The following is a 19370-nucleotide window of genomic DNA, read 5'->3' as shown; positions in this document are numbered from 1 at the left end:
ATGAGGACCCAGCTAGCTGGGTAACTCAGCTCATTCTCTCTCTCAGACTCTTCCTCTCCTCTTACTTCTCCTCTCCAAAAGAAGATAAATTTTGATGGTCAGAAGCTGTCCAGTTAACTTGGGGTTTACTGGCTAGGTTTCTTTCTTTCCTTGTTTCTTTCTTTGTCCTCCCTCCTCCCTCTTTCCTTCCTTCCTTCCTTCCTTCCTTCCTTCCTTCCTTCCTTCCTTCCTTCCTTCCTTCCTTCCTTCCTTCCTTCCTTCCTTCTTCCTTCCTTCATCTGTCTTCCCTAAAACCTTAGACCCAATGCACTCTGAAGCCCATAGATTGAATGACAATGGGTCCCTGCCCAAACTCCACTCAATGGCTATTTTTGGACCCTTGTGGCTTAGAGTGAATGTCAGTGGTAACTGTTTCTGATCAAAACAAGAACCCTGAGACTCCTGCCCCTCCCAGCTTGATTTATTTATTTATTTTTCTCTTTAAAAGGACCATCCCCTGACTACCTTTTAGAGAGGCCTATTCAGTGAACGGGCATTACCTCACTTTAAGTGAGTACCTGAAAAGGCCTTAGCCTGAAAGGCCAAGGTCTCCCATTGCATCCTGGACCATCTCCAGTCATCCTGATGAATATCTGGTCACTGGATCCAGATGTCTCAGTAGGAGAAATTGAGTCTGGTGACCTTTTCAGCCCTCCCTTACTCAAAACAAAGTCAAGTGCAAGTCATCTCATCATTTCTTTGGTGTCATGGTCCTCTTTGAAAATAAAAGATGAACATAACAATCCCTGATCTGTCCAGCCCTAGCCAACTTCCACCAAAGTCACTAATGGCTTATAGGTAAACCATAAAAATAAGAATTTCTATAGCCCACTTTTATGAGTTTCATACTTTTTTGGTCCATCAATACATGATTATTGCATAATAAACACTATGCTATGTGGAGGAGGAGATTATTCCAAGGCCTTCAGAAACATTCTTGAAAAAGTTGAAAAATTAAAGGAGCCCTAGTTGTGAATAGGAGAAAAATTCAAAACTATCTTCAAAAGTAGAGCTATAAGATTCTTACCTATTAGAGACGGAAGAGATTATGAATGAAAATATCAGTCATAGATAATTTTAAAACTCTTGCAAAAGGGCAATGGTCAGTGCAGCCAAAATAAGAAGAACAGATAAAGATGGGGGAAGAAATCCTTGCGTCAAACATCTATGACAAAAGTCCAACAACTAACATATAGGGATTTGGCAGAAATCTCTAAGGCTAAGAATATTCTTCAGCAGACAAGTGGTTGAAGGACAGAAAGAATTTTCTAAAGAAGATATGTAAACTATCAACCATCATATAAAAGACTGTTCCATTTCACTTAGATGAAGACAAGTAAGTACAAGTTAATAACTCTGTCATGTCATTTCATAATAGCAGATTTGCAAGGAGGGTAAAAATGGAAAAATAAAACTTGGAGGGGCTATGGGAAGATAGGTATGCTATTTCACTATTGGTGGAGTTATGTATTAGTCTAACAATTTTGGAAAACATTGAAGAATTATTCAGTTCAGTAAGCATTAAGAATTATCTGTATGCAAGGTACCTCACTAGACTTTCAGGATACAGGCTCAGAATTAATGTCAACTTTTGAAGAGCTACAACATATATTGTTTGGTCATTTTTCAGTCATGTATGACTCTTTGTGCCCTCATTTGGGTTTTTTTTTTTGGCCGAGATACTAGAGTTTACCATTTCCTTCTCCATCTCATTTTATAGATGAGAAAGTTGAGGCAAACAGATTAGGTGACTGGTCCAGAATCCCATAGCTACTAAGTGTCTGAGGCCAGAATTGAGTTCAGGAAGATGAGTCTTTATGACTCCAGGCCTGGCACTTTATCCACTGTGCCACATAGCTGCCGACAACATATGTACAGATAAATATATAAATGAGAATTTTAGAAAGAGGGAAGATCTAGATAGATTCCTCATAGGAAATGACCCATGAACCAAGGGATTCTTGGAGGTAGAGGTGAGGAGGGAATGTATTACAGGCATGGGAAATATTCTGTGCATTGGTGTAGAAGGAGAAAATGGAGTGCCAAGTTTGGGAACCAAATAGACCAGTTTGGCTGGATCATAGAGCATGTGAAGGGGAGTAATAGAAAATGAATTCTGAGAGGTGAGACTCACATTGTCAGTATTTCTAAGTAATAACCTAGGGAGTTAATATTTTATACTAGAGGCTCTAGAGAATCACTGAAGATTTTTGAGCCAAAGATGGCTTGAGCATGGTCAGACTTGTACTTTAGAAAGATAAATTAGAAAGGGGAAGCCAAGAGTCCAATAAAGAGGCTATTGCAATAACAGGTAAGACAGTTCGAAGACCTAAGTGGTAGCCATATAAGTGAAGGGGATGGATGTGAGAGATGTTGTGGAGGGTGAATCAACAAGATTTGGCAACTGTTTCTCTAGTGGAGAGTGGGCAGAAATAATTGAAGATGGCCCCAAAGTTCTAAACCTGAGTGACTAGGAGGTTAGTGGAGGATTTTCTTAGCAGAAATAGGGAAGTTAGGAAGAAAGACAGGTTTGGGGAAAAAGATAATGAGTTCTCTTTTGGCATGTTGAATCCCAGATTCTGGGTGGAGATGTCCAACAGATAGTTGGTGATATGGGAGAGCTGGATATATAGATCTGACAACCATTGCACAGAGATTATAATTGAATCTATGGGAGCTGACAAGACCACTGCAAGAGACAGTATAGACTAAGAGGACCTAGGACAGAGCTCTGCAAAGGGTGGCATACAGGCCAAAGGGGTGGGACATGGTCTAGCAAAGGAGACAGAAGGAATGACTAGATAGACAACAAGAGAAGTGCCAGGAAAGGCCAATGTCGTGAAAATCCATGGAGAAGAGAGTATTCAAGAGAAAGGAGTCAATAGTATTGAATGCTTCAGAAAGGCTTAAAAAGGATGAGGTGTGAGGGAAGGGTCTTTGGATTGAGAATGTAATGGATTATTCAAAACCCTTGGAAGAGGAGCTTCTGCAAAGTGGTGGGGTTGGAAGTCAGTTTGCAAGGGATTAAAAGTAAATGTGGAATGAAAAAGTAAAAGCAAGGAGTATGGTATGGATGGCTCTTTTAGGAGACTGGTTATAAAAGAGAGGACAAAGATGACAGTAGCTTGTTGGGGTGACCGGTCAAGTGAAAATTTTTGAAGGATATGGGGAGATGTAGGAATATTTTTAGGTAACAAGGAAGGAACCAATGGATAAAAAAGGCTAAAAAAAATTATGTAGGGAGGGAGTGATGGAAGAAGCAAGTTCCCCAAGACAGTGGGAGGTGATGGGATTGAGGGCACAAGTAGAAAGATTGTCTTTGAATGAAAGACCACACCTCTTCCTCCGAGATTTGAGCAAAAGAGGAGAGTGTAAAGAATGACACTTAGGAGATTTGAGGTTTAAAAATAAGAGAACAGTTGAGTTTACCATAATCTCTACTTTCTTAATTAAATATGAGATAAGGTTCTCTGTTGAAAGAGAGGGGAGAGCATGAGGATGCAGTTTACGTGGCTTGAGGCAGAAGGTGAGATGGAGGGATAGGAGGTTATAGTTTGAGAAAAGAATTTCAGAGTTTAGGATCAGAGAGGCCCAGCAATTGTGGGTGAAAGTGACAATAAAAGTTTAACCATTCTTGAGTGTCACAGCATAGAAGTGAAGAAAATGTTCATTGATCTGAGATGACTGATAGTGGTGTTATTTCCAGCTGATGAATACCTGCAGCACTTTCTATGCTCTACCTTGAGTTGTCGGGGTACCCTATCTTACCTCCCCCAACTTAACCGTAAACTCCAGGCAGGGAAAAAGAAGTCTTTTTCATTTTCTTCCAGGACCAGTACAGTGTTCTATAGGAAGCAGATGGTGAATAAATATTAGTTGGAGGAGTGATTGAATTGTCTTCAACTTTTTGGCAAGGTACGCTGCCTATCTGACCTTGCTCCTAAAATAAGAAATCCCAAACAATAAAATCCTTATCAGAATGAATGGAGAAAATGGTTGTATTTGCTGAGATGCCACTAGATCCATAATTAGGAAATTTTGCTCTTGGAACAACTACCTCCCATTGCATCCAAGGCAAATGGCACAAAAAGCACACTATTAAACAGTACTTTATGGGGACAGGGACAGAGAGACATTTGTAAACCATGAGGCTGCTTCTAGGCAGATTGCTTACAGGAAAGAGGATGTAAGCCCTCTGGTAGCTTCCAGTTTTGACTAATTTTTCCTGATAACTAGATATTAAAATAGTTTATTTCTTCACACTACCATCTTTTCAGGCTCCCATGTTCATAACCTCAGTATTATCCTTTACTGTCTACTCTCCCTCTCTCTACATATCCAGTTAGCTACCAGATCTTTCTATTTCTACTTGTACATCTCTTGGATGCAACCCCTTCTCTCCACACTCTCTTCATAGACCTTCAATGCTTCTAGACTGAAGGTAGCTAGATGGTACAGTGGATTGAGCCCTGGAATTGGAGTCATGAAGATATGAGTTTGAATCCTGCATAAGACTCTTACCAGTTGAGTGATAACAGGCAATTAACTTCACCTCTCAGCCTCAGTTTCCTTATCTATAAAATGGGGATAATATAGCTCCTACCCCAGGGAGATGTGATGATCAATGAGATAACAAAGGTAAAGCTCTTTTCAAACCTCAAAGTGCATATATGTAAATATTAGCCAAGGGGGAACAGTCTAGTGCCAGAAATAGCAAGGAGGTCAATGTCACTGGATCACAGGGTATTGAGGGAGAGTAGGGGTGTAAGGTGTAAGAAGACTGGAAAGGTAAGAAGGAGGCAGGTTTGAAGTTTATATACTATCATATATACTGATGGACTAACTCATTGAGCTGCCTGTCCAACTGCTTGTCAGTCTACTCAAAATGCTTTTTTCTTATACATGATACAAGATATATGTGGAAAATCTAAATCTTTCCCATTTCCCTATTATAATATTATTGATTTTGCCCCTCTTCTAGATTGCCCTTCACTTTTTCTTTTTTGCATTTCCAATCTATTGTTCTCTCTTTTGTTCCAGTTTTTCTATTGGGCTCATTATTTTTACTGTACAGACATAAATTCTGTTATTATAATTCTCATTTCTCTTTTGAACCACTCAGAAATAGTATGTTGTGGTTCCATGTTCTCTTCAGATTCCACAGGGTCCTCTGTCTCAAGAATTGGATCATTTTCCCATATTTTGCAATATTCATTTATAGATGTCTGAACTCTTTTACTAGATCTGGAGGCCATATTTCTTCCCCTTGTTACTGTTTTTCCTTTGGATTTGGTTGGCGGTTGTCCTTCGTCTTCAAAGAGGACCAAAATGACATCACCATTGTAAAGTGAAATTTCAGTGTGTCTGACTGTGGCTGATCAGAACAATACGAGTTTGGAATGTTCTACCACAGATTGGGCACAAATAGTCCATTTGAATATTTGGGGTGGATATCCCAAATTTGCGCTTCCCGTGTTTACTTTGTGCTGTCTCAATTCTGCTTTGCTCAAAGAGCATGGCACCTTTTCTTACGTGGACATGCCATGCTGAGCTGTCCTGTGCCAGTGTCTCCCATGTTGCACAGTCAAATCCAAAGTTCTTGAGAGAGACCTTGAAAGTGTCCTTGTATCGTTTCTTCTGGCCTCCATGTGATCGCCTGCCCCATGAGAGTTCTCCATAAAATAGTCTTTTTTGGCAAGTGTACATTTTGCATTCTAACAACATGGCCAGCCCGTTGGAGTTGTGCTCTCTGAAGTGTAGTTTGAATACTTGGCAGTTCAGTTCAAGCAAGGACTTCAGTGTCTGGTAACTTACCGTGCCAGGTGATCCTCAGAATCTTCCTAAAACAGTTCAAGTGGAAGCGATGCAGTTTCCTGGCATGGCGCTGGTAGACTTTCCATGTTTCACAAGCATATAACAATGAGGTCAGCACAACGGCTCTGTAGACCTTCAGTTGGGTAGTCAGTCTAATACCTCTTCTCTCCCGAACCTTTCTTCAGAGCCTCCCAAACACTGAGCTAGCTCTGGCAATGCATGTATCAACCTCATTGTCAATGTGTACATCCCTGGAAAGTACACTACCAAAGTAAGTGAACTTATCCACAACATTCAAAACTTCTCCATTTGTTGTAACCGATGGTTCTATATATGGATAGTGTGGTGGTGGCTGATAGAGCACCTGTGTTTTTTTGGTGTTAATTATTAGGCCAAAATTAGGACAGGCAGCAGAGAATTGATCCATACTTTGTTGGATCTCAGCTTCAGAGGCTGCATTGAATGTATAATCATCTGCAAACAGAAAATCATGCACTTTGGTCTTAGCTTGTAACCTTTTCAAATTGAAGGACTTGCCATCAGTATGATAGTTGACTTTGATGCCGTATTCATCCTCATCGAAAGCATTTGTCAACATGGCTGAAAATGTCATCCTAAAAAGCATGGGAGCAAGCACACAATTCTGTTTCACTCTATTGGTGACTGGAAAGGGACGAGAGCTTTGTCCATTGTCCAGAACCCGGGCAAACATGCCATCATGAAATTGACATACAATATTGATGAACTTCTCCAGGCAACCAAATTTTGACACAATTTTCCATAAGCCCTCACGACTAACAGTGTCAAAGGCCTTGGTCAGATCCACAAACGTTGTGTACAGACCTCTGTTCTGCTCCTGGCATTTCTCCTGGAGTTGTAGGACAGCAAACACCATATAGACTGTTCCTCGGCCCTTTCTGAAGCCACACTGCCTCTCAGGTATATGCCCATCTTCCAGGTAAAGGATCAGCCTATTAAGGAGGACTCTAGGAAGAATTTTGCCAGCAATGGCTAAGAGATCTCCCTGTGATTGTTGTAGGACAATCTATTCCCTTTACTCTTATAGAGATGGACAATGGAGGCATCCTTGAACTCCTGGGGGATAACCTCCTCTTGCCATATAACCTGGAAAATTTCAGTCAATTTTTGTATGAACAATGGTCCCCCTACCTTGCAAATCTCACTTGGAATAGAATCAGCACCAGGTGCTTTGCCACATGAAAGGAGCCTAATGGCCCTCAAAACCACTTCTTCAGTTGGAAGTTCAGCTAAGAAGGGATTGACTTCAACCTGAGGTAAATGGTCAATGGCCTCAGCATTGATTGATGATGGTCTGTTGAGAACACTATGGAAGTGTTCAGCCCATCTCTCTAGGATCATACCCTTATTACTAATCAATGTGACTCCATCAGCACTGAATAGTTGTGATGCACCGTAAGTTTTTGGTCCATAAATAGTTTTCAGGGAATCATAAAAGCACTTTGGATTGTTACTATCAGCATAAAACTGAATTTCATCTGCCTTCTTACTGAGCCAGGAATCCTGCTTCTCTCTAAGCCTTGCTTGTACTTTACTTTTGATGGAATTAAATGCTTTCTTAGAGGTGGATGAACTATCCTGCTGGTAAATTCTGTGGAGTTCTCATTTTTTGTTTAGCACCTTCTGATCTTCTCTATCATTTTCATCAGGCCAGTATTGGTGTTTGTGAGTGTTCTGACCCAGATGAGCAAATGCACTGCTGTACACCAAATCTCTGAGAGCTGCTCACTCCTTTTCTGCTCCACTGCTGCCAACTGTGTGTTGGATCAACTTTCTCTCCAAGTCAGCAGCAAACTGTTCGTGCTCAGAGAAGAGCTCTAATTTGTTAACATTAACTCTTCTGACAGTCATTTTGCCTTGGAGGTGGCACTTTTGATGAATGCAAATATTTAGCTTGGAAAGGATAAGTCTATGATCAGTCCAGCACTCTGCACCACATATTGCCTTTGTCACTCTCACATCTTATCTGTCTCTTCTCCTTACAATCACATACTCTATTAGATGCCAGTGTTTGCTGTGAGGGTGCATCTATGAAGTTTTATTGTGTTTACGCAAATGGAAGATAGTGTTGGTGATGAGAAGGTCAAATGATGCACAAGTCTTCAGCAGTAAATGACCATTGCTGTTACTGTTTCCAACTCCATTCCTTCCTAGGACTCCCTGCCAAGTCTGGTAGTCTGAGCCTACTCTAGCATTAAAGTCACTCAGTATTATAAGCTTGTCTTCTTTTGGCACATTGATGATAAGGGTTTCTAGGTCTTCATAAAAAATTTTTTTATTTCATCAGGGTTTGGTCATGGTGGAAGCATAGATACTGATGATGGTGGCATGGTGTTTTCCTCTGAGTGGCAATCGCATTGTCATGAGCCTGTCATTCACTCCTTTTGGCAGGAATACCAGCTTGCTGATTAGATTAGTTTTGATTGCAAAACCCATGCCAGCTTCATAGCGCTCCCCTTCACTGCACCCACTCCAGAAAAAAGCATATCCAGTTCCAACTTCAGTAAGCTGACCTTCATTTGCCAACCTTGTTTCACTCAGGGCTGCTATTTGGATGTGATACCTGTTGAGTTCTCTTGCAACAAGAGCAGTTCTTCTTTCAGGTCTACTGGATTTTGTGTTGTCTATTAGTGTGCCCACATTCCATGTACCAATGGTGAGAGGAATTATCTTTGCAGATGTTTTGTACATTTTTTTCTGATTTTGATTTATGGTTATGTTCAAGGTTTTTAATTTTTCTTCTTCCTGAAATCTTTCATATTTTGTCAGCGCTCCTCCTCTTTTTCCCCTTTTGCTCACTTTCTGATCCCTGCCCCTCTTATTGTGATTTCCTTGGGAGAAGCCCTTCAGCCTCCTTTCATTTCATGGTTCACCAGTCTAGGTCTCTGCCCTAAGAGACTTGTGGGTGGTCAGATGCTGTGTTCTTTCCCTCAGGCTTAATAGAATGCTTTACAGTCCCTCAACCACCACCACACAGTGTCCTGTCTTGGTTCCTGCCTCCCCCTTTTTGTTTCTTAATTCTTTGGCCTGCCACCAGCAGTTTGGAGCTTTGTAGCATTGGTGCTGTGGGGTTATGATCCTGGTAGACTTTTGCTCCTAAGCAGCTGAGACAGCTTGGCTGGTTCTTGTGCTGGCGCTTAGAGTCTCTATAGCACTGGAAAGAGGAAAGCGGGTTTGGGATGAGAGAGTGAGTTTGGCTGTAAATTGGTGTCATGTCCTTGGTTCTGCTAGAGCAGTCTCACTGACAGTAGTATGAGAGATACAAGGAGGAATGCTGAGGGAGCTCAGGGTAAATGAGCTCATGTGACCCAGAAGATCTTCCCATTTCTCTAATGCTGATATGCCTCATAAATCTCCAAGGTGACTAAGTAAAGTAACATTTTAAAAAATTAAGGAAACCTAAATTTGACTTTGTAAATAGCAGCCCACTTTAAATAACATATAGTTAACCAACCTACATGGTAAGTCTGTAAACACAAAATATACAGAGTTTGTTTATACAATTGGCTGTCCCATTTTCTAAATAACCAGGGCCTTTGGTAGAATTAGTCCATCTGCACCATGGTCAGTAATGTTCATTTGTCTGCCGTCAGGCTAAGACTTTATGTGTGTATGTACACACATATATGCACACATATTTTTGTGTATATATGTGCATAGTTTTGTATATAACTATATGTATTCAAAATTATATATGGTTCATAATAACTTTTTTTCATTTGCATATGTGATTGTGACCTACTTTGAAATACTTGTAATCTTTTCTGAGCAGGCTAACTAGTATTGGTCATTCAGTAAATTCCCATTCAGCATTTAGTCTTCTAAATGCCATTTATTAAGTGCTGCTCTGCTAGAGAAGGTCCTGGAGGTACAAATCAATTAATCATTTAGTATTCATTAAGTACCTACTATTCCTAGGCACAGTGCTTGGCACTGGTGATACAAAAGAGAAAACAAGTAGTCCTTGAACTCAAAGAGTTTATAGTGCCCCAGGTAAGACAACACACACACACATAATTATATACAAATTATTAAATTAAAACATAAATACCATCAATCAATCAAGAAGTATTAAGCACATACTTTGCATCAGGCATGGTGCTAAGAACTGAGGACAGAAGTACAAGGAATGAAACAATCTCTACTGGAAAGGAGATTTTTTACAAGCTGATTTTGAGGTGGATGACACTAGCAACTCAGGGGATCAAGGAACCCCCCATGCAGAAAGTGATGCTTGAGTAGAGTTTAGAAGGAAACTAGACCTTCTAAGAAATAAAGATGAGAAGGGAGTAAATTCTGGGGATCAGGGCAGCCACAGAGACACAGGGCAGGGAGTTGGAGGATTATGTGTGGGGAGCAGCAAGGAGGCCAGTTTGACTGAACTGTAGGGTATGTAAAGGAGAAACAGGTCTAATGAGGCTGGAAAGCAAAAAAATGAAATGCTCTCTGCCCTCAAGAGTCATAAAGTCTTCTAAGGGGAAACAACACATGCATAGATAAAATTTTTTAAAAAGACAAGCTATTTTGTGTGGAGGAACACTGACAAGTAGGGGGAATCAGGAAAGGCCTCATGTAAGAGATAGAATTGGAGGTCATTTTTGAAGGGACCTAGGAATTCCAAAAAGTACAAGTTGGGAGGGAGAGGATTCTAAGCATGGGAAAAAACCTGTATAAAAATACAGAGGCAGGAGATTGAATTTTATGTTTGGGGGACATTAAGTAGGTTAGTTTGACTGAAATTTCAAGTATACAAAGTAGGATAATATGAAATCAACCTGGAAAAACAAGTCAAAGTCCTATCTTTCTGAAGGGCTTCAGATACTCTAGAAAAAATAGGGAGCCATGGATGCTTCCTGAGCAGGAGAGTGATGTGATCAAACCTTCTCTGTAGTAGTATTAATTTGGCAGTTATGTGAAGGCAGAATTTGATATGGAAGAGCCTAGATATAGGTACATCAGTTAGAAAGTGAATACAATTGTCCTCATGTGAAATTCTGAGGGCCTGCCCTAGAGTGGTAGCTGTGTGAGTGAAGAAAAGAGGGGATGAAGGAGAGGGACATTCAGAAGTATATCAGTCACATCTTTAAGATCTGAGGTTAGGAGGGGAAAAAGCAGTGACGTAGAAGTGTTTTAATTTGCTCAGAGCACCGTTTCTCATGAACCATATTCCTTGTTTCATGGCTCAAATAACTGCCTAAGTCAATTGGGTTTGGGGATAGAAACAAAACTTTAGTGACCTCAGTTCCAGGTCAACTGTTTCAATTATTTGTGTTTTGTTTTGTAGTCCTGCTGGGAATGATTTGGTCCAGTTATATTGTTGACAAAAAAATAAAAAAATTTCAAAGTCAGTTTTGGCCACATGATGTACTTCTACTCCTGACCTCCTGCATTAGGCGCCCAGCTTCAGGCTTCATTCTGTGCCCTGTCTCATGCCCCATTGGGATCTGATGGTGTTACATTTCACTGTATTTGTTGGCTTTGTGACTTTGTTCAGTTCTCATTTTAGCCTTGCTCTTTTACTTTGGGAGATCGTAAGGTCACAGGGAAGAGGAAGGTTATGATAGTGGCCCAGGATCTTAGAGCTAGAGAGAGATCACTACAGAAGCTTAGCCTTAGAGATGGCTCTGTCCAACTCCATCCTTTTACAGGTGAGGAAACCAGTGGTCTGATGTGATTTTCCAAAGATCTTACTTCCTAAGTGGTGGATCTTGAATTGGAATCCATGTCTCCTGAACTCTATGTCTAGTGCTAGTTATTGGGCTGATGATACAAACACGGAATCAGAGAATTTTAGATATAGAAGGGACCTCAGCAGAGAGCAAGTACAAACCACATCCATAAGGAATCCCCACTATGATTAGTGGATGAGTGGTCTTCCACTTTCTGCTTGGAGACCTCTAGCGAGGAGTAGCCAACCACTTCTTAAGTCTGCCCATTCTGCTTTTGACTAGGTCTGATTGTTAGAATTTTTGTTTTTTTTCTGACATTAACCCTAAATTTCCTTCTTTAAAAATTTATCTTTAAGGCTTGCCTAGATCCAAAATTTCTGGGAACAGAGAGCAATTTGTGCTTTTTTTGGGGAGAACCTAATAAAATAGTTTGCTGGGTTTTAAAATAGCATATATAGTTAATCCTTTAAACATCTTTGGCTTTAGTAAGGTCCTGTATGTAAAGCTACATTTAATTCTTTTAGATTAAATTTTGTTTTTGATTATTCTGAACTTGATAAACACCAGCAAATATAAACATTTCCATATTTAAAGGAGAACCAAAAAAGAGGACTATATATGAAGCTGTGAGTCTCCATTGTATACAGCTTGTTTTTTAAAATATATAGTAAATTTAGCAGGTTAATTTCAAAGCAGTCCTGTTAATATTTTTCTCCTAGCTTCCTGTTCTTGTCTTTGTATTTTTAAAACACTTCTTGGTACTCTTATCCATTTTTTTTTTTACTACTATCACTACTATCCTTCCCCTCCAAAAAATACTTCCTATCTCTTGTAATCAATAAGTATAGTCTATAAATAGTGGATTGAGGATGATAATAAGCTGTGTGATTCAGAGTGGTAGCTGGTGGTAGTGTGTGTAATATGGAGGCAAAAACATAGGTATAAACTGAACATCATAACACACAGGAGTGAGACTCTTTGCTCTCCCATTGCCTCCTCATTGGAGAGCCTGCCATTATGGTTACACATCTTTGATGAAAGATCCAAAGGCTCCATTCATTCCCTTCAGCTGTGCCTCAGACTGGTCTGCCTACTCACTACCGTCATTTCCCAGCCATACTGACTAAAACTTTTTCAGGATTTCCTTAAAGCCTTCCTCCTGCTCTGCATGGTTATGATTATCCCCTTTAGCTGATTCTGCAGAAATCCATTAGAGCATCTGTGGATGTCCATTCTCCACATGGGTCTGGCTCAGCAACATCCTGCAGTAATAACCCATGTTTCTATAGGGCAAAGTGATTCTTTATGACAGCTTCAAAAGAAAAGTAGCATAAGCATCATTATCTCCATTTTACAGATAAAGAAACTGAGTTAAGACTCAGAGTATTTCTTAATCGACTTTGGGTCAGCAGTCTCACTCAGAGTACTTAAGAGAGTCAGTATTTGGAGCTAGCCCTTTGGACTTAAAATTTAGTTTTACTTCCACTTGCTTTGTCAACATACATTCTAAAATTAGGGCAATACAGAGGTAATTGTGCTTTTGCACAATGATAGTATACCAATTCATGAAGAGTTCCATTTTTTCCACACAGCTGAAAAAGCAATTTACCTGATTTACAAATCTGATTTTTATCCCCCTCTACTCAATAGCAATCAATCAAGCAATAAACGTTTATCAAGTACCTACTATGTGCCAGACCCCCTTCTTCCCCCCTACTAAGCACTGGGGATGCAAAAGAAGGTAAAAGACAGTTCCTATCCTTGTGGCACTCACAGTAAACTCTAGAAGATCTATATTACTTCTAAGATCAGATATGTACCCCGTTACTTGGCATTTAAAGCTTATCGCAACATAATCCCTTCCTGTATTCCCAGCATTCTTACCCATTACTCCCGTCTCCATGTACTTGGAGGTCCAGCCACATTGACTTGCTAGCATATACAGCACTTCCTCTCTCATCTCCAAATCTTTGCACTGGCTGCACCCCCTCACCTGGAATTCCCTCTCCTGTTGTTTATTACCTCTACATCATAGACTCCTTATCTTCTTCCGAGACTCAGCTCATATGCCATCTTCAGAAGGAGATCTTTCCTAATCCTTTCCCCCAATCTTCTAGACCCTTCTCTTCTAAGGTTGTCTACTACCTATCCTGTATGTGTTTTGTACATATCTGCTTATTTACATGGTCCCATCGGAAAGTAAGTGTCTTGGGGGTAGGGACTGTTTTCACTTTTTCTTTTCGAATTCCTAATGCTTGGCATATAGTAAGTGCTTAATAAACACCTGTTAATTGATTACTGTGATCCTTTCCCTTATATCAGGCTGCTAGATGGTCCAATAGATAGAATGCTGGGCCTGGAGTCAGGATAACCTGAGTTCAAATCCAGCCCAAAACTTATGAGTTGTGTGACCCTGGGCAAGTTATTTAACTTTTGTTTGTCTCAATTTTCTCATCTGTAAAAGGGGACTAATAATTATTATTATTGTTAATAATATTGTATTAATTGTATTGTTAATATTGTATTATTATTATTAATAATAATAGTGTTTACCTCCCTATGAGGATCAAATGAAATCATATTTATAAAACACTTAGCACAAGACCAGGCACATAGGAATAATTGTATAAATGTTAGCTATTGCTTTATTATTATAATATACTTTTAAGTCTTGGTCATCAGGCAAAAAAGGTTCTGTCCTACAAGGAGAATGGTGGAAAGGGCTCAAGGTCCTGAGCTTGGAAGGGAGAAGGCTGTTGGTGGATTTGGAAGTGGGCTACAGGTTCCTATGGGAGCTTTACCAACAATCTATCAATCAACAAATACTTATTAAGCTCTTATTATGTTCCTATAAGGACGTTCCTATCCTTAAGGGAGCTTACATGCATGAGGTATCCTTATAGCCAGATTATCATTACATATGCTAAGTAGCACTGCAATAGAAACTCTAGTTTGATTTATACTTCTCAGTGCACACAATCAAATTTTATTAGTCAAAATTGCAAACAGCCTCTTCTAAGAATAAACCACCCAGTTTGATAAGCATCTTTCCTGCCAGTGTTCATGATAAAGCTCCCTCTCTGCCCAAGCATAAGAAGTCATCTGGAAAGTTTCTGTCATTGAGGTCTATCTTCAAGTGAACATAAATCTCAAGTGTGGGGGAATGCAGGAATCTGTCCCAGCTGCAATCTAGAAGAAAGTTGAAGGATATGATTTTTGATGGGATTCTTGCATATTTTAGTTTATAGGCATTCCTAATTTGTTTGCCACATAATTTGATTGGAAATTTATTACATGAACTACTGATACAATTGTTTATAATATTTTTTCCATTGGTGGTCTATCCTATCAGAGGAACTGCATATGATTGTCAGTTGCTTAAAAATACACACACATACATTATTTATTATACAAGTGCTTCTCTTACTATTGAAAAACAACAGAAAAACAACTTAATCACAAAATGGAGGCTTAAAAAATTGGAGTTTTTTTGTTGTTGAGGAGTTTCATTTGTGTCTCACTCTCCATGACCCCATTTGGGGTTTTCTTGGTAAAGGTAGTTTGCCATTTCCTTCTCCAGCTCATTTTTAAAGATGAGGAAACTAAGGCAAACAGGGTTAAGTGACTTGCCCTGGGTTTGAGACTGGATTTGAACTCAGGTCCTCCTGACTCCAGGGCCAGAATTCTATCCACTGTACCACCTAGCTGCCCTCATATTAAGATAATAAGACATTTTCACTGCACTCCCTCCCAGTTCTCCCTTCCCCTTTGAGAAAAAAAAACCCAGCAACAAAAGATAACAAAACTCTATGCACAGTCAGACAGGCAAAAAAAATGCCCACATTGGTCATGGCAATATAACCAAACACATGCACACATACACATGCACACACATACAAACATCTCATTGAATCTTGAGTCTAATTCTCTGTTAAAAAGGCAGATAACATGACTATTAGCCTTCTGGAGTCAGGTTTGGTCATTGGTCAGTGTTCAAAGTAGTTTGTCTTTGCAATGTAGCTGTTTATTGTACAAATTGTTCTTCTGGATCTGCTCACTTCATTCTATATCAGTTCATATAATTATTTTCAGATTTCTCTAATACTTCCCCTTTCATCATTTCTTATGGTGCAATAGTATACCATTGTATCCGTATGCCATAATATGTTCAGTCATTTACCAGTTCATGGGCACTCCCTTAGTTTCCAGTTCTTTGATACTACAAAAAGAGCTGTTGTAAGTATTTTTGCACATGTGAGTACTTTTCCCATTTCTTTGAACTCTTTGAGTTTAGTAGTGTTTAGTCATGGTAACTCTTAGTCAAGAGAGATGCACAATTTAGCTAATTTTGGGACATAGTTCTAAGTTGCTTTGATGATGGCTGCTCTAATTCACAGTTTCATTAATAGTGAACCAACATGCTCATTTACTCACAGATTCTTCAATATCTTTTTTTTTTGTTTATTACCTTTGACGATCTTTTGGACATGAGGTAGAATCTCGGAGTTGCTTTACTTTTCATTTTTATAATTGTTAGCCATTTGGAACATTTTTAAGGTAGCTATTATAGCTTGGGTTTCTTCCTTTGAGATCTGCCTGTTCATATCTGTATCTATATGTACATATGTATATGTATATCTATACATATATGTATATACACACATGTACATATATATACATATCTATCTATATATCTATATCTATATATGTTTGCTCAACTACATTGTTTCCTCCATCTGCAAGTGCCATGGATTATTTCCAAGCATTATGTTTTATGGTTTACAAAAATACACATATCATCCCATTTGATATATACAACAAATGCTGTGATGTAGGCTAGGCAGAGATTATTCATTTTATGGATGAGAAAAGTGAGGTTCATAGGGGTCATACAACTATTAAGTCGTAAGAAAAAGCCTAGAACCAGCTCTTCTTACTCTGTTGAATGGCTCTTTTTCTTAAAACTAAAATCAATTCCTTTCATATCATGGAACTGAAAGTATTATTTAGAGAAAGTTTCTATAAAGATTTTTTTTTTCTATTTAACAATTTCCTTTTAAATTTTAGTGGCATTGGTTTTATTTCAGCAAAACTTTTCATTTCTTTGTAATCAAAATTGTCCATTTTAATTTTTGAGATCTTTATTCCTTGTTTAGTAGTGAACTCTTCCCCTATCCATAGATTGCACAGGAAATTCCTTTCATGCTCCTCTAATTTTTTATGATGTGACCTTTTATATCTTAGTCATATATTCATTTGGAGTTTATGTGGGGATGTGGTGTGAAGTGTTGGTCTAAACCCATTTCCTGCCAGAGTGCTTTCCAGCTTTTTTCAATAGTTTCTTTTTAAAACAAATCATATAGTAAGTCTTGACTCTAGTAGCTACAGTCTTTGGGTTTTTTGAACTTTAGACTGCTAGATTTGTTTGCTTTTGTAAGTTGTATATACATTTCTTTTTTTAACCAGTGTTCAGTCATTTTTGAGATCATGATGACTGCTTCATAGAAGAGTTAGAGATCTGATATTACTATGCCTTCTTCATCCCCCCATTTCCCATCATTTCCATAAAAATTCTTGACTTTTTATTCTTCTAGGTGAAATTTGCTACAATTTTTCCTAGTTGTTTAAATTAATTCTTTGGTATGATGATGAATAAATAAAGTGGCATAGCTATTTTTATTATATTGACTAAGCCTACTTAGAAATAATTACTACCCCCCAATTATTTAGGTCTGTCTTTGTTTCTATATAGATCATATTGTAATTATACTCATTTAATTCCTACATGTATTGGTAGGTAGATTTCCAGGGTTTTATACATTCTATAGTATGATTTGTACCCCTGTATTAGAGTGTTTATTTCTGCATTGTTTAAGAACTGTTCAATGTGGAGTTACTTAAGGGAAGAAAAGGAACAAGCATTTATTAAGTGCCTTCTATGTCCCAAGTGCTGTGCTAAGTCCCAGTGATCTCTTTATGAGGAGCAAACGGGTCCCCTGAATGAATTATAGGAGGCAGTCTCATTGGACAAGCAAAAATTGGACACGACTTTGCAGGGTTTCAAATATTTAATATTATTGTTAATATATAATAATATATAATATTAATATTACATTTATATATGATATATAATAATAAATATAAGTATTAATAAAATATTAAAAATAACTCAAGAATTTGAGAGGGTACAGGCTTAGGAGACCTTTGTGGTGGATGCGAGGAGTGAACTTCTCCCTCTTTCATCCCCCATTGGTCATGGAATCTGGTGTTTACTTTCCCAGAGGGAGGGTATAACTTCCTCAAGTAGTTGGAGATACGGATACTGAAAGGCAATTACCCTGTTCCAGAAGTTTGTGAAGGGTATTCCTGATACCAGAGAAGAGGGCTTGTTATGGACTCAAATAAGAGCTATTCTAGACAATTAATATTTAAGATGTAGAGATGTAGAGACCATGGGATCCTAGATGAGTAAACTATCCAGAATTGATGTTCTACCCAACGGTAGCTGTGTGAAGAGAAAAAGGGCTTCCAGGTCCAATAGTACCAGGAGTTGTAAGTTGTAACCTATATTCACAGCACTTCCCTCATGTACTATTTTAGGAATTTAGTAATACTTTCAGTATTTTAGTAATTGAATTAAATTTTCTAATCTTAGTCATTTAGCAATTTTTTGTTGTAGTTTCATTAACAGAGAATATGAAGTTAACCTGGCATGATTTGCTCTTGGGGTAGCCATATTGGCTCTTTGTAATCACTGCTTCTCTTTTTAGATGTTCGTTAACCATATCTTTATTTATCCATTTTAGAATTTTCCCCAAAAGAGAAGTTAAGTTTATCAGGCCTATAGCTTCCAGGCCCTAGTCTCTTTCCTTTTTTTGAAATTCGCATCAACATTTGCCCTTTTTTCCAATCCCATTTTCTTTTATCTTGCAAAGATTGTTGACAGTGTCTAAGCGATGTCATCAGACTGCTCATTCAGGACCAAAGGATGCATCTGGGACAAGTGAGTTGAATTCATCAAGGCAAGTTAGGTGCTGTCTTACTATCTCCTTAATTATCTTGGGTATCAATTCATGAATCATTTCATGAATCAATCGTCAATCATACAAAAGTTGTTTTTCTTTGCAGAATAAACAGAAGCCTAAGCATAATAAAAAACTAGACATCTTAACCTTTTTTTTGTAGTCACTTTTTCTATCCATCCCAACCTAAAGGTTCTTTTCTTCTTTGATTCCTCTTTTTTCTCCCAATATTGTTTTTTAAAAATCTATTTTTTTTGTGCTTCAGCAACTTCAGGTTCTGTTTATCCTGTTACCTCATTGTGTATTCAAAATTTCACTTTTGTTCATCTCTCTATCCCTCTAGGGTGAAATCTCCCAGAGTATTTTAGACCATGATGCTCTCCCTACTTACCTTTCTTCTGAATCTTTAGAAATCCACTTTCCCCAAATTGAGAATCTATATCAGACAATGCTTGAATTTCCTCTTCTCTATCACAAACTGTAGAAGAGATTGGTCACTTCTGCTTAAAGCAAACCCTATTAAGGGTCAATGAAAACTGAAGCTCATTGTCTTACTGTAAACCTCCAGTCTCAATAATTTACAGCACTTTCTGCAGAAATATGTGACTGCTAACTGGGTTGGGCTAGAATTGAATTTTGGATCAGAAAATCTCTGAAATCCTGGAATACAGCGTCATTATCTCCAAATGAGGGAGAGGAGAGGATCTGGGAAATCCAGGCTTCCCAACCCATACTTATTTGCTAAGTCATCAGGATAAAGCAATTCCTGGATGAAAATTTTCAGGGC

The sequence above is a fragment of the Notamacropus eugenii genome, chromosome 7 (genome assembly GCF_028372415.1).
Source record: "Notamacropus eugenii isolate mMacEug1 chromosome 7, mMacEug1.pri_v2, whole genome shotgun sequence".
Taxonomy (NCBI): Eukaryota; Metazoa; Chordata; class Mammalia; order Diprotodontia; family Macropodidae; genus Notamacropus; species Notamacropus eugenii.
This window is presented reverse-complemented; position numbering follows the sequence as displayed.